This window comes from Clupea harengus, chromosome 12 (assembly GCF_900700415.2).
Source record: "Clupea harengus chromosome 12, Ch_v2.0.2, whole genome shotgun sequence".
NCBI lineage: Eukaryota > Metazoa > Chordata > Actinopteri > Clupeiformes > Clupeidae > Clupea > Clupea harengus.
Genome location: NC_045163.1, coordinates 7,724,033 through 7,739,032, shown reverse-complemented (window position 1 = coordinate 7,739,032; position 15,000 = coordinate 7,724,033). Strand labels below are relative to the sequence as shown.

The window sequence follows — 15,000 nt, the reverse complement described above, 5'->3', positions numbered from 1 at the left end:
AGAGAGCACCTCCCTTCCTAACTGGCACTTCGACTAGTGCTTAACTTGCACTTATAGCAGTTACATTCCTGCACTTCTTTTTATTTCCTATTTCGTTTTTCTATTTCTTATGTAAAGTAGTATTTATTGTTACACTAGGTCTCTATTGCTCGTAGCTTGACTGTTCTATCCCTTGTACGTCGCTTTGGACAAAAATGTCTGCTAAATGACTAAATGTAATGTACACGAATACTGCTGTTGCTTTCGTGTAGATTCGGTCGATTCCGACTGCACACGTCACTACGGTTGCGTGCCCTTATAAGGAGCTGGCAGGGCGTGTATGTATGCAAATTCAGGAGCACGGAGAATGTTACGACCCCTGCAGTGGCAGTGCAGAGCCTGTGGGTTTTGCAGGGAGAGATTATTGATTAAATGGTCACACCTGCTGATGTGTGCCCAGTATATAGGGAACTACTCATGCCTTCCTCTCTGAGTCTCTCACACATTTTACGCACACACACTTGCGCGCTCTCTCTCTCACACACACACACACACACACACACAACACACCCACACACACCACACACACCACACACACACACACACACACACACACACACACACACACACCACACACACACACACACACACACACACACACACACACTTACCTCGGATGGATCATGCATCCACTGTCCATCAACGATAATTATACTGGTGCTCTCCTTCAGGTAAATCCACTATCGCTACAAAGTGTTCTGACTACAATGAAGGACAAAGAGAAGCCATATGGAACAGTGTTAGGTAGGTAACTGCAGACAAATTACAAGGGTTTTTTATCAAATAAAACTAGTGTTTGGTACCAGCAGGGAACTGACATCCACGCTATTAGGTACACCTGTTCAACTATTGCAACAATTTAAATGCAAACAATTTGCCACTTTTTGAGATATGGTTTCATCATGCAACTAGTTTGGTATCATCTTCAAATTCATTTTGATGGTATATGGTGTGGGGGATCATTTCTTAGTACATTTTGGGCCCCTTTGAGCATCATTGAGCATCATTTATATACGAACAGCATAGCTGAGTATTGCTGCTGAACCAGGCTACTTTCAGCAGCATAACACCATGTCACAAAGCTCATATCATCAGATCACTATAATCAAATGGCCTCCACTGTGACCAGATCTCAATCTAATAGAGCACAGTTGGGACGTGTGGAACGGGAAAATGCATCCATGAAGATGCCCCACAAATCAGCAGCAACTCTAATCCAATATGGACCAAAATCTAAATCTATCTAATCAAGCACAAAGGCAAACAGGGGCAAGGTCTCTGAGGAATGTTTCCAGCACCTTGTTGAATACGCCACAAATAATTAAGGCATTTCTAAGAACAAAGGGGAGGGGACCAATCCGGTACTAGGAAGTGTACCTAATAAAAGTGACAGTGAGTGGGTATCTCATGAAGTATATGAGATGTAAATCACACGTCTCTGTGTGTTGAAAGACTGTAATGCTCTATACACAAGGGCTAAAGAACCAACCAAGTGTGGCTCTAAGATTGTGTGCGCAGAGATTAGCCCAGATGGCCAAGAGAACTTTTTGTACAAGAAGCAGCGTCCCTGCCTGTCCATGTCATGTCCCCGCACAGTGTGACACATATGTACATACAGTATACACATGTACATACAGACACACATGTACATTCAGTACACATTGTACATACAGTACACTACATTTCAGCTGACAGACAAAAAAAAAAACTCCAGGGACTTTGGACAGAAGTGTCAACTAGACAACTAAAAACAGTGTTATGATTCCTGTTCTCCCAGACAGGCATCACAACCTGAGGACAACCCACCTCCTGGTTAAAGGGATCTATTGTTCCAGCTGTTAAAAGGAGCCAGACACCGAAAACCTCCTTCCCGACACCGGTCCACCGGAACACGGTAGGCCTGTCCGCAACTGGGCCTTTATCGCTGGCTTCAATGTCCTGCCGCCAGGCAAAGAACTCGTCCTTCTCCATTGGGGCCTACGTAAGTAGAGGAGGAAAATTATAAACTATATATATATATATATATATATATATATATAAGATAACTGTAGTTGTACTCTACAGTACAACATATACTTACACACAATGATATATATATATATATATATAAATCTATATAAATAAATATATATATAAATAAATGTACTATTCATATACAGTTGATTTTTTCTGATGTGCACTGTTATTATAATATTTTCATCAACAAGATGTACACATCTGCAACCCTGGATATCAACCCTGGACCTTGTGGTGTGAGTAGCTTCAAGGGAAGTCAAGTCAGTTTTTATAGTCATCATACATACACGAGAATGAGATTTTGTTTCTTTATATGAAGATTAAAGTACACAATAAATATAAATCTAAAAGTACTAAGTGAAAAAGTAGACGTAACACTGTGCTCGCCTGCTCTGCCTATTGAGCTACTGTACGATGTAATCTCTGCAGCTCTACCCAAACCCCAGGCTTGCCTTCATGTCCTCCCCATGGAAGATGTCTGCATCCTCGGGGCTGTCCATGAGGATTTTGGGCCGGTCCCCTCCTTGGCCCCTCGGCTGTCCCGGCGGTGGGCCTTCTCCCCTGGCCCATGGCTGCTCTCTCGCTGCTCGTGTTTCCCATGATGCCGTTCCCTGGTCTTGCACGGAGGTCACACAGGGCAAGAACCAGGAAGCTGCTTGCAACTGTGCCTGTGGGGCTCACACAGCTGTGTGGGAGGATAACAGGGAAATAATATTTAGCCATCACTATATGATAGTACTGTATGCATTCATTATCTTGCAATGATCAATTCCTGAGTTAAGTGATATCTTGGTTTTATTGGGTGGTACTTTATATTAAATATACGCTTATTATGACTTGTAGCTAACTCTTGAGATTTGGGATCCGGAGTGATCGATCATCTAGATACATTATATTTTTAAACAGAATGCTTCTTGTGCTGAAACAGAATGCAATGAAAGTTCTGTCAACATGGAGAGGACATGTAATGGAATTGCAACAATTTGCAACAAGAGCAAATTGGCACATTTCATTTAATTTGGCATATCCGGCGTTAGACAACCATTCTGTGTAAACGTTAACTCGACAGCTGGCACTGTGAAAATAAAATGACAAGCTATAGCTGGACCTCGGAAACGTTACTTTTACCACTGAAGGTCTCAAAACAGCTGCTTCAAGAAGGTCATGAGATGTGGACATCAAGTATCGGCACTTCAGATTAGCAGTGAGGTTTCTCTTTTGTGAGAACAGGTAACTAAGGTAGTGAAAGTTTAGCGGATTATTTAAGTTTTGCATAGATTCATTATTTCCATGCCCCGATTACTACAAAACCAAGCTATATGTTAACATCGTTTAATGTTAACTAGGATACGTGCTAGCTATATAGGCACTAACTATTATCAGGCATAGTTAGCTAGCTTGATAGCTTGTCAACAGATACACCATTACACCATAAACACAGCTAATGTGGTAGCATGGCGGTGTGATATATATTTGCTTGTATTGGACAATCGTCGGATAACATTGACAATGCTGGTCTAACAGATCATAATTAAATATGTGTACAAATGTACTGTAGCCATAACGATGCTGTGTAATCAACGCTCTCGCCATGCTAACTACTAGCTAACTAGCGTTTCACTTCGCTACAGCTGACTGTACTGTAAGTTAGCAATCCTCTAGTTTGTTTGCCAGCAGTGATGAACTTCGACTCGACCCGAATAACCCAGTTGTGGTGGGTTAATTGGCGTTCTTTCAGTAGAATTTGGCTTACCTATTTGTTGTCGTCTAACTCGTGTACTTATTTTCTGTTCGGCTATCTTCATCATTTTTTCCATGTTGCTATCATTCGACGTCACATGAGGTGCCCCTCCTCCCTGTCCTATTTTCTCTCCGGAGTCATATGGAGTATTCAATATTCATCATGTAGGTAGGAGACCATGTGTGAATGACAGTCCGTATCGGAATGAGTGCCAATTCCCAAGACTCTAATAAACTCGCATTAAGCCTGTCATTACAGAAAAGGGGCTATTCAATAAAGTGCTTGGGAAATGTAAATTACTGTAATAACCTCATCAATGCTCATTCGAAAAAATAAAATTGGTGGAATAATGGTGGTAGGCCATACTTTATAACAGAGTAGGTCTCGTGTTTTTTCTTTGCTATACACTATTCCTTTTTCTTTAGAATTGTTCAGTCTGAAACAATGCATTCATAATTAGAGAAAAGGTGTTTAAAGGTGTGAAAAACCATAGATACTCTACACTGAAACAAGTAGCCTACTTAGGCTACTTCAACGCAAAGCTAATTAATTCCCTCGGCTTTTTCGGGGGTGGAATAACCCGTTCCTAGTCACCTGAACCTGTTTGTTGAGAACGGGTCACCATGGCTTCCTCTTCATTCGACACCCGAGGTACCCTCTTTGTCCCTGAGTTTACACCATATGGGAGTTGCTGTAGGAACACAATCCTTGGAGGATTCCCAGCAGGTGCACAGGGTCCTTCACGTGACACCCAGACCTCTGTGGCTACGCTACACACAAAGAAAGACACTGCTTCATGGGTTTTTGGTGGACTAGGCACAAGGAATTTTCCAGTGCGTACTAAAATATTTATATTGTGACACATGACAAGGAAACACTTTTTCACAAAACCTCTTCAAACTGACGACGTCTGACAGCGTAAAGGAGAGAGTGGCGTTTTTAATCAGTTTAAGGAGCACAGAGAAGAAAGGTGAGCATGGAGATGTCTAATGGTAACTGATAGGAATGACTTCACTGTGGATTACTGACACTGTGGCACACATTGGCATAATGTTCTGCATTAATGACACTGACCTTAAACCGTGTCCTTTGGTGAGGGAAATGACAGTGCCATTTGTGCAAACACATTGTAGTGAGTCAACTGTCTCGTAGTTGATTTGAAATTTGAGGACAGGAGCCTCCCATGTCTGTCTGACTTCCAATGTTCAAAAGCAAAAATACTGAAGTGAAGTAGCTATAGGTGTGGGTTAACTAAAAACACTACATACTGTGTCACCTTACACTACTTTTAAAGTTTTGGGGTCACTTAGAAATTAACTTTTTTTTTTTCAATGAAACATACATGAATTGGAATTTGAATACGATATGTAGCTAATTTAATAGGAAATAAGCTTAGACATAATCGGAATCGGAATAGTTGTGTCTTGTTTTTTGTCAATGAAATCCTGTTTCTATGTTTTAATGTGAAACAAAGACATTTCTAGGTGACCCCAAACTTTTGAACGATTGTGTGTAGGTATACTGTATATTCTGAAGTATTTAAGAGCGGTTTGCTCCAGGCAGGGCCGGCGATTGCTATAGGCGAACTAGGCGACTGCCTAGGGCGACAAATGGGTTGGGGGCGCCCTAGTGTCGCCCTTGGACCTACTTCCCATTAATCATAGTTAGAATAACAAGCAAATTAAAACATGTTTATTAATCATGATCATCCTAGGGCGCCCCTTCAGCCCACGTTTACTTGTCAACCTGATTTTTAGATTGAATTGATGGTTATTGTCGATCATTTGTCGCGGTTCGCGTTAAGTTACGTTACGTTAGTTACGTGAGGGCTCCAGCACACTGCCAGGGTGAGCTGTGAGCGTGTCAGCTACGTGACATTCGCAAAAATTAAGCGGTCAATACCATCTGGAGCACAGGGACGAAAACGAAGAAAGGAAGAAGAGGAAAAGAAAGCCAAGTATAGAGGTAAGTCTTCTCATCTCGACATTAAGGTGTCCAAACGAAATACATGTAGTATTGTGCATCACCTAATATTGGACGTTTCATTGCTGTCACTTAGGCTAGCTATAGCTAGCTAGCGACTGTTACTTTGCTAATTTGCTACGTAGGCTATTACTAGCAAACGTAAACTTCACTGATAACCTACATGGATGTAATGTCAAAAGACCAATATCTGGATAACGTATGCTAGTTATGAAAGTACAGTTGCTGTCCTACATTAATTATAAATGGCAGAAGTTCTGTTGAGTGAATTCACAACTAGCAGGTGCACACACAGTAACCATTTTGGGGATAGTGGTGGTGTTCACCCTTCTGTACAGTTCCTCCCCAGGAATATACTAAAAATTTTGTTTATTTTTGTTTAAATTGGCCAGATGCACTCAGGCAATTTTTGCAGAGGCCCGCTGTAGAAAGGACGCCTGATTGGCCCCCTCTGAACTTTGTAAGTAGCCTACACAACTAGTACTACTGTTGCTGTTTTTGTTATTGTTATTATTATTAGCAATTATTACTTTAATAATTACATCACATTAATACTACTAATTGTAATCAGAAGCCTAGTATTATTTAGCCTTGTGGCAGTAATTGTAATATATCTACTACAAGTTACATGGTCAGATAAAATTGTATTTGTACAATGCAACTATGTGGTAGGATGATAGAAATGACCAAATTTGTAGAGGGTATAGTTAGGGTATAGAGGGTCATAATTTGCTTAAATGTCCTTACAGGTGCTTAAGAGTGTTTTGCACAGTTTATGGAGTTAACTTAATCCTAACTTTGAGTGTGTAATAAATAATTTAAACTAATAAAAAAGAAAATGTTCTGAAACTATTCTGGTGTTTGTTGTCCATGCAACATTTATTGTTGAACTGCAATGTAGAATAGTATAGGGGGGGGGGGGGGGGGGGCGCAAAACTCAATCTCGCCTAGGGCAACCAAAGGGCTAGAGCCGGCCCTGGCTCCAGGCGTGAATGTTCCTCTGGCACCCAAGCAAGTACTGTAGTGTGCAGTGTTTTCTGACCTGCTCAGTTTTAGGTCTAAACATAAACAAACCTGTGTTTATAGATTATCATCAGAAGAACCTGTCTATCTAGCAGATGGGGTCTCAGAGGATTTAACTGTACATTTGATGCTCACTTATTAAGTGCCTTAAGTACTACATGTAGTGGAGTGGTTATTGAAATCTATGATTTATCTTTATTTACAGTTTAGTTATGAGTAGGCATTAGTATGGCCAGAGAGAGGGGCGACGAAAAAGTGCACTTACGGCTTTTATTTTAGATAGAGGATGACTGAACACCTGGCTGATGACATTTCTCTCAAACAAATGTATGGAAGTTATGTGTAAGTGTGTACGTTTTAAGTTATGTGTGACTTTATGTAAGTTGTGTGTGATTCTGCTCCTAAACAGATGCATTGCAAGGTGTTGAAAGCGAGGCATCCCTCCAACTTTGCATATACAGCTGCAGTCATACTGTTTGGATTCCTAGTGTCATTCTATGAAGGTGACTTAAACATTTTTCAAGGTTCTTTCAACATTGCCTGTAAAATAATATTATTTGCCACCTCAGGAGCCAGGCGTAAGTACGTTAATAGGAAGCCTATTTTAGCATTCCCTTTGATTTCTAGAGAAGCCGCCACAGACTACAGAAGCCTTAGTTTCTCTAAACATGCAGAATGATGCTATAAACTCTATCCAAAATGCATCCCTTAGATTTACACATGACCATTATATTCCGCTTCACTTTCCCCATCTGTAATGTTTTATGCTGTTGTTCAGATGTTGCCATGGCGATGGAGGTGACTTCCTCAGGGCCTCAGACTCTGCAGAAGGCCCAGGGGATGCTGTAACGCTGGGGTGCACCTACACACGCTGGATCCCTGGACATCGGGGACCTGGACATCGAGTGGTCCATAATCAGCCCTGACACCACTCAAAAGATCAGCCAGTAAGCACGCCAAAGGCTGTTGTTAATGAGCTTTTCCTATCTGCATAACACACATATCTAGGCAAAGTAGTGTTTTGGAGAAAAGATCTGGGCCATTGGGATTTATATGTGCCTGAAGACAATCTGAAAACGGGGGTATACAAATAAGAGGAACACATGTTTTGTATATGACTGGGGTAAATAAATAGATTCATCTATTAGAATCTGAGTTGCTCTTGCAGCTCAGGGGAAGTTATGTTTGTTTTGCCATCTGTTGTTCACAGGTGTGGTCTGTTTTGGTTATTTACTTATCTCACCGTTGGGGTAATCATTGCTTATTGACGTAGCTGAGAGATGTGGTCAGTTTAGTTTACCAATGAATGACTGAGTTGTTGCAAAAACAGCGATTTGTTTATCACAACAGTGGGTGGAAGCCCTCTTTATACACATAGGGTGCTCAACTATCAACAATAGACCGGGAGTGAAAGGACATTAGAAAAGTTACGTTTCTTCTTTGGGGGATACATTTATTTGTGTGTCTGTCTGTCATATCGAATTGATTCTAACAGCGAATACATACCGTATTGCTGGAAGGCATTAGAGAATTCATTTCTAAACCGACCTTGTGAGGATAGAGCTCGTTGTCGTAGCAGAGACTGTGACTGTGAAGGGTGCGTTTGCCAGGTTGTGGACAGATTCTACAGATACAAAGATCCCAGTCTTTTGTTGCATCCCTTTTCTTAAGTGAAACCACTCACCTCATGACCTCAAAGCTCAGAGATGAAAATTCACTGGTCCTGTACAATTTGACATTTTCTGAATCAAGTCAGATAATTTACAAGCACCTGCCCCTGGATATACAATGATCCAAAACTGAAACAAATCGCTGTGGATTAAATTTCTTTCTGGCCTCCTTATCACTGATCCATGTGTCTACCTTCTACAGGTTATTTCCTCGGCACAGGTGGGAGGGAAGGTATCATCCATGGGCAACCCTGTCTTAATGAAGGGGCGTTGGAACTTCGGCTGCTGGCAACCCGTCGAATGGAGAAACGCCTCCATCTCCATCACTCCAGTGTCTGGCTGCCCACTGGTGGCCTGTATCAGTGCAAGGTGAAGAAAGCGCCAAGGGGTGGACACGCGGAAGATCTCCCTGGTAGTCATGGGTAAGACTATTCCTCCACGTACCTGTGTGTTTTTATTAATACCATCTGGATTTAAAGGTACTGTCCACAATAGCGGGCGAAAGGTTGTTGACCTTTGATCTTAACAGTCAATCAAATTGCACCCCAATGAATCTGTGTACATTTTACGAATAGTTTTACAGATAGTTCCCATTTTTAAGTACACTTAATGTAATACTTCCAGTTCCCCAAAATGTCTTCAGTATCACAAGTAATCTGCCTCTTTTGTTTGTGGTTCTGTATGTTACTGTGAAACATGAAACATGGAATGATTACCTGTTGAATTTCAGTAGTGTCATTGGCGTTCAGGAGTCTTGATGGTTGCTCTGACTAAGTCATGCTCTTTATTACTTAGTGTATGTATTACTGTACTGTGACCAGGGTAAACACACCGGCATGGTCCTCGGTGTCCTTTAATCAGTTAAGTAACAGACAGTCCCTTTAAAGACATTTCCTCTCTCTTCCAGAGCGCCCGTCTGTGCGCCAAGTGTTGGGTGGAGGGGGGTGAGGCGGTGGGGAGCCCCGTGTCTCTGCACTGCAGGTCCCCCCCAGGGGTCCCCTCCTCTGGCCTACCAGTGGAAGAGAGAGATCGGAGGACCCATACCCCCTGCAGGCTACACAGAGTGAGTGCGCCCTCTACTGAAAGCCAAGTGCAAGCACATCATGCAATCAATGCCAATACTACTAGTGGTCTACTACTATTGCAGATGCTGCAGCTGCTACTGTACCACAACTGCAACTAATGCAAATACAGAGCATTCAGCAACATAAACATCAACATAAACATAAAACAGGATTCTTTGACCAAAGCGAAGTTTGAAGGGCACATTTATTACTTCATTAATTATAAAAATCATTATTTCAAATTTTGTTAATGAAAACATTTCCTATTCATTTTGATATGTTTCCTGTTCCTCTTTTCATGCTTTCATGGAAAACAAGGACATTTCTAAGTGACCCCAAAATTTTGAACAGTATATACATGTATTTCTTGTGTACTGTAGTTACTTGTATAGTGAGTGTGTTTGTGTGTGTGTGTGGCTCAGACTCTTTGACAGGGGAACTGAAGATCAGTAATCACTCTGAAAGCTTTGTTGGAATTTACACCTGTGAGGTGAGCAACATCGTGGGCAAAGAGCGCTGCAAATTCAGCCTGCGGGCCCTTAAACGTAAGTTCTGCACACACACACACACACACACACACACACACACACACACTTTAAATAAATACACACACTAATAAATGCACACCAATGCTGAAGTTCTCAAGGAAGTGAATGAGCCAGTTATTACCATGCCCTTACACACAATCAGTCTGTTCACATGATATAGATACCATATCTCTGTTTTATATTTGCCTTTCTTCACATAGACTGCCCACTAAGCAGTTCTTTAGAGCAGGGGTCTTCAACCTTTTTCAGCCCAAGGACCCCTTGGCTGAGAGAGACGCTGAGCAGGGACCCCCACCCCCGCCGCCCCAAATTTGGGCCTGATATTCATATAATTTATTTGGAACTAAGTGTCAGTCACACACACACACTCCCCTACACATGTTTGAACAGAATTACAAATCATCTGTGACACACAACTAGTTTCAATTTATTCTGTTTATTATTGACATTTGTTCTCCCTTACAGTTAGTCGTCACTCTATATTCAATTAGGGAGGGACAAAGAATTGAGTAGTTTGAGAAGCTTAAGTATGGATGAAATATCTCATACCTAGTGAGAGATCTGACGTTTGAGAATTCATCATTCATGTCTTTGGCAACGACATTCTCCCTATGAAGCATGCAGTGCGTCATACATGGCTCTTGCACCGTCTGTGCACATCGCGACACATTTTGGCCAGGGTATATCATGTTCATGGAAAAAATTGTCGATCACTTTGAAAATCTCTGAACTTTTTTGTTACCTCCAGGCAGCTGCTTACAGAATCGAAATTCCTCCGGCATCTCATTTTGGTCGACAAATCACAAAAAAGCTAAAAGCTGAGCTTCGTTTGACACATCGGTGGATTAATCTAATTGTATTGCAAAATAATCTGCCTTCGGGAATTTTGCGACTAATAGTGCCCTCACATCAGCTGCCAATTCAATTAATAGGGCGGGCATTGGGATGCTTTTCAGTTTTTTTACGTAGGCTACTCATCCTTCCCAAACATTGTTTTGCACATATCACTAGCTGTTGGCAATATTCCGCAATTATGTATGGCAATTATGTATGGCTGTTTGGTCTGAGCGACACGTAATGCAACTTGATAAGAGGCTTTTAAAGCTAGCTCGCACACTTTGGCTAATTTTCTCATCAAGGTCTGCTGGCCCTCGAAAGATTTTAAACGGGGAATATAAAAAAAAATGCTTTCAAGTGACCATGGGTTGTCTTTGAGTGTCGTTGCGGCTTTGATGGTTTCATAGTTTCGTTTGATAGCACGGAAGAGCAAACCACGCACACTGCTAATTCTTCACCATCAGTCTCTTTGTAGGTGAAGGCAAACTTCAGATAATTCTCTGAATATTTACCTGTCTTCTCCCGTTTGCGCTTTTGGCTGTTCATGTTGGCATCCTCTGAAGGTAGATCATCTGAACCGCCATCAGTGGTGTCTGACGCGGAGCTTTTGTTCCGAGAAATTACAAACGATCAATTATTTAAAATTGTATGGTTATGGCAGGTAACGTCTTTTGGCACCAGATTTGAGCTAAATGTAGCTAAAAGTGCATATGATCGCCTGAAGACTCATGGGTAGCCTGTGTATTATTTTTAAGGAATAGAAAGCAATTTTTACGTCCTGTTTATGTTTATGTAGTCTTTTGGACGTTGTACATTTTTGGAATAGGGAAAAAATGCTTCAGATGAAATCATTTGGCGGACCCCCTGCAGTACCTCCGCGGACCCCCTGGGGGTCGCGGACCCCCGGTTGAAGACCTCTGCTTTAGAGACTCCCATGTCAGGTGTTCATGTGAGCTGCCTGGGCATACAGCACAGCATTTTCACCCTGTGGAGCTATAATGGGACCATTAACCTGTGTTTCTATTCATTTCTGTCTGCCTCTTTGAGTACTGGTTGCTAAACTAAAAGCACCATCTCTCCAGTGGTCAGATTGCCTTTATTTCTAAAGTATGCTGTCTGACCCCCCTATCTGTATGCTGTTGTTATGTTTGTTAGTAAGGACACTGTCTGACCACTATCTCTGTGTCTGTGGTTGTGTGCAGCTCCGAGTAAAGCAGGGGTGGTGGTGGGGACCGTGGTGGGATGCCTGCTGCTCATCGTGATCGTCCTGATAATCATCTGGCTGCTGGTCTACAGGCGACGGCCTGGCCACGAGAAGGAAGTGTCCAATGAGATCAGGTATGGCCTTTATGAAGAAGCTAAAAGAGTTTACTAAGATCCTGAGAAGATTTGAACGATTGAACAGGTTGAATGTTTTTGAAGTACATGGTAGGAAGCTTTGCTGGGTATCTCTTTTACTTCTCATCTTTCTCTCTTTAACATCCACACACCCCTTACTATCCTCTCCCCTCTCCTTCGCCATCCTGTCCTACTCATTTTTGCAGGTGAAATGTTTAAATGAGGCTCATTTTCAAAATAAGGAGAAAAACGTGAATGACGTTGATTGCTTTCTTCCTCTCCAGAGAGGATGTTCCGCCCCCCGAGAGCCGCCCAACCAGCCGCGTCTCCAGCCACCACAGGGGAGTGGCCTACAGTCCGGTGGGTGGAGCCTCCCAGCTCCCGTCTTCCTCGAGCACCACCTACTCCACGGCCAAATACGAGTACGACAGTCGATTTGGCCACGCTGTCTGAGGTCTGGGTCAGGCACGTCTCTGACTGCTGGGTCACCAAGAGCATCGCTTCTCATCTCTCAGCTGTACAGCAGAATATGCTCTGCCATGCTGCCACTGCCAGGCTATGTTTCTGGCATGGTGAAGATCTCAGGGGTGTGATACATACGTACATGTCCTATGTTATGGGACATAGGAGGTCTTTATATTTATATTTAAGTTTATGGTATTCGGCAGATGCTATTGTCCAAAGCAACTTGCAAAAACATTAAAAAAATATTCAGACATTCCTAACAGTCAAAAATAAAGCATTATGCATAATATAACAAAATGTGTATAACAATATTAAATATCTGTATTGTTACATTTTGAATTTGTCTTTAACAAAACAACCCCACTGTTATCTTTTCTGATAATGTCTAACTTAATTTATTAGTACTTTCATGTTTGTGATATTTTTTTTATTTGTATGTGAGTTCACTGTAAATAGATTTTACACTACTGAGTAAAACATGCAATATTTTCTGAAGTGTGTGCTTTGTCATCTCAGCTCCTCACTTATGTATGTTCTTAAAGCAGACAGTAGGGGGTGCTAGTTCCCTATTCAGCAACTCCCCATAAACCATTCCCTGTAACCATTCCCTAGTGACAGGTCTGTGGAGTTTCAGAGCTGACAGAGAGCAGCATCGAGTCCATTAAGTGAGTGAGGTTTGGGGAACATGACTCCCCTGCAGTGTGTGCGGTCAGGCTGTGTGTGTCAGATGGTACTTGCTGTTCCCACAGCAGGTTTGCATCCGTGTTACTAGAGAGGGCAAATGAAGGTCACAATAAGGGGTGTGCCCGTGAATTTATAAAAGAGTTTAATTTGTTTTATTATGCAGTAATTCTGGCCTTGAGCAATGCCAGTTAGCTGCTTTTATTTTACATTTTACTTTCTTACTTTTCATTTTTTCTGAAGTATAACTTGGGGACTAAGCACAGATGGTCAGGTGTTGCTAGTCAGAAAAAAAGAACAGAGCTGATATTTTTCACACAGTCATTCGGTCCCCATTCATTCAAACCCCATTCTGAGGTCTGATGCAGTGAGATAGTGTGTGTGAAAAATAACAAGTTTAATGTAAAATGTAATAAAAGAGTGGCAGAACTCATTTCCTGATTTCTGCTTTCTCCTGGTAGTTTCCATCAGATGCAGGAAATGCATTGTGTCAGCCACAAGATGGTTAGAGTCTCATCTCCATGACTCGGCATCTTTGTGGTGGTGATAAATTCATATTCAACCAAGCGAAAATACATTTAATTTAATAAAAAATGTGTATTTGCTGAATAATAATTGATTAATTCTTTCCTAATTCTAGTCTTAACTCCGCACACACAAGTATGTGTTTCCTATATGTGTTTCTGTCGTAGCTTTTTGTTGTTGAATGTTTTGATTATCTTCCTGCTCTGTGACCTTTATAGCTGGAGGTATTTTTAACTCCTTCTCTTTCCCTGCTGTTTTCAGGGAGTGATTCTCTCCTCAGAAGGCTGTTCAGAGGCAGGTGATGTGACAGGTAGAGGCGGGGGAGGGGGGGGGGTCTCTCCGCTGTCTCAAAGGCTGGCTGTGTTATTGTGGCCGTGCCCCCCCCCCCCCCCCCCCCCTTGCCCTCAATAACAGCTGAAATGCCACACAGCAGCCCCCTCCTCCTCCTCCTTTGAGGAGCCCTGCACTGGTGGGGAGGACCTCCGGTGCTGCTGCCCCAGCCTGGCAGAGCACAACACTATCTTCATTTTCATCTTCATCCTGCTCCTCACCTCTGCTCTCAATGACAGCCTGAGGCTGACAGGAGCAGGCCTGGGCACTGAAAGATAATATACCCTCTCTCTCTCTTTCGCTCTCTCTCTCTCTTTCTCTCTCTTTATCTCTCTTTCTCTCTCTCTTCTAATTCTCTCTTTTTTCTGTCAATCTTTCTCACTTGCTTCTCTCTCTCTGTGTCTGTCTATTTATCACACCCCCTCTATCTTTCTATCCTGGTCTCTGACTCTGTCTCTCCCACACGGAGATGATCTGTCCTCTCTCCACCTTTCTTTTTTGCTCTCTCTGTGTCCATCTCTCTCTCACTTTCCACCACTATCCTCCTTTCTGCCCCATCAAAACCCTGAATGTATCACTCCCAAAGCAAGATGATGTACTGTTACTCTTCATCTCTCTCTCTCTCTCTCTCACTCCTCTGTCACCCTCTGTCAATCCATCTATTTATTTCTCTCTATCTCTCCTCATACTTCTCTCTATCTTTCTTCTTTTTTCTTAGTGATCCATTTCTCTCTGTCCTA

The 15,000-nt window shown here is 42.2% G+C and overlaps 1 non-coding gene and 1 pseudogene across 1 annotated transcript; one reads left to right on the top strand and one right to left on the bottom strand.

The window, feature by feature from the left end:
- Positions 1 to 2,652: 2,652 nt before the first annotated feature.
- Positions 2,653 to 4,369, bottom strand: prkab1a. Its single transcript, XR_006152691.1, has 2 exons — positions 3,809 to 4,369; positions 2,653 to 2,740 (listed from the first exon to the last, which is right to left on the bottom strand). It is a non-coding gene; the product is annotated as a protein kinase, AMP-activated, beta 1 non-catalytic subunit, a (transcript).
- Positions 4,370 to 4,419: 50 nt separating this feature from the next.
- LOC105906679 lies at positions 4,420 to 13,544 on the top strand (annotated as a pseudogene).
- Positions 13,545 to 15,000: the final 1,456 nt, after the last annotated feature.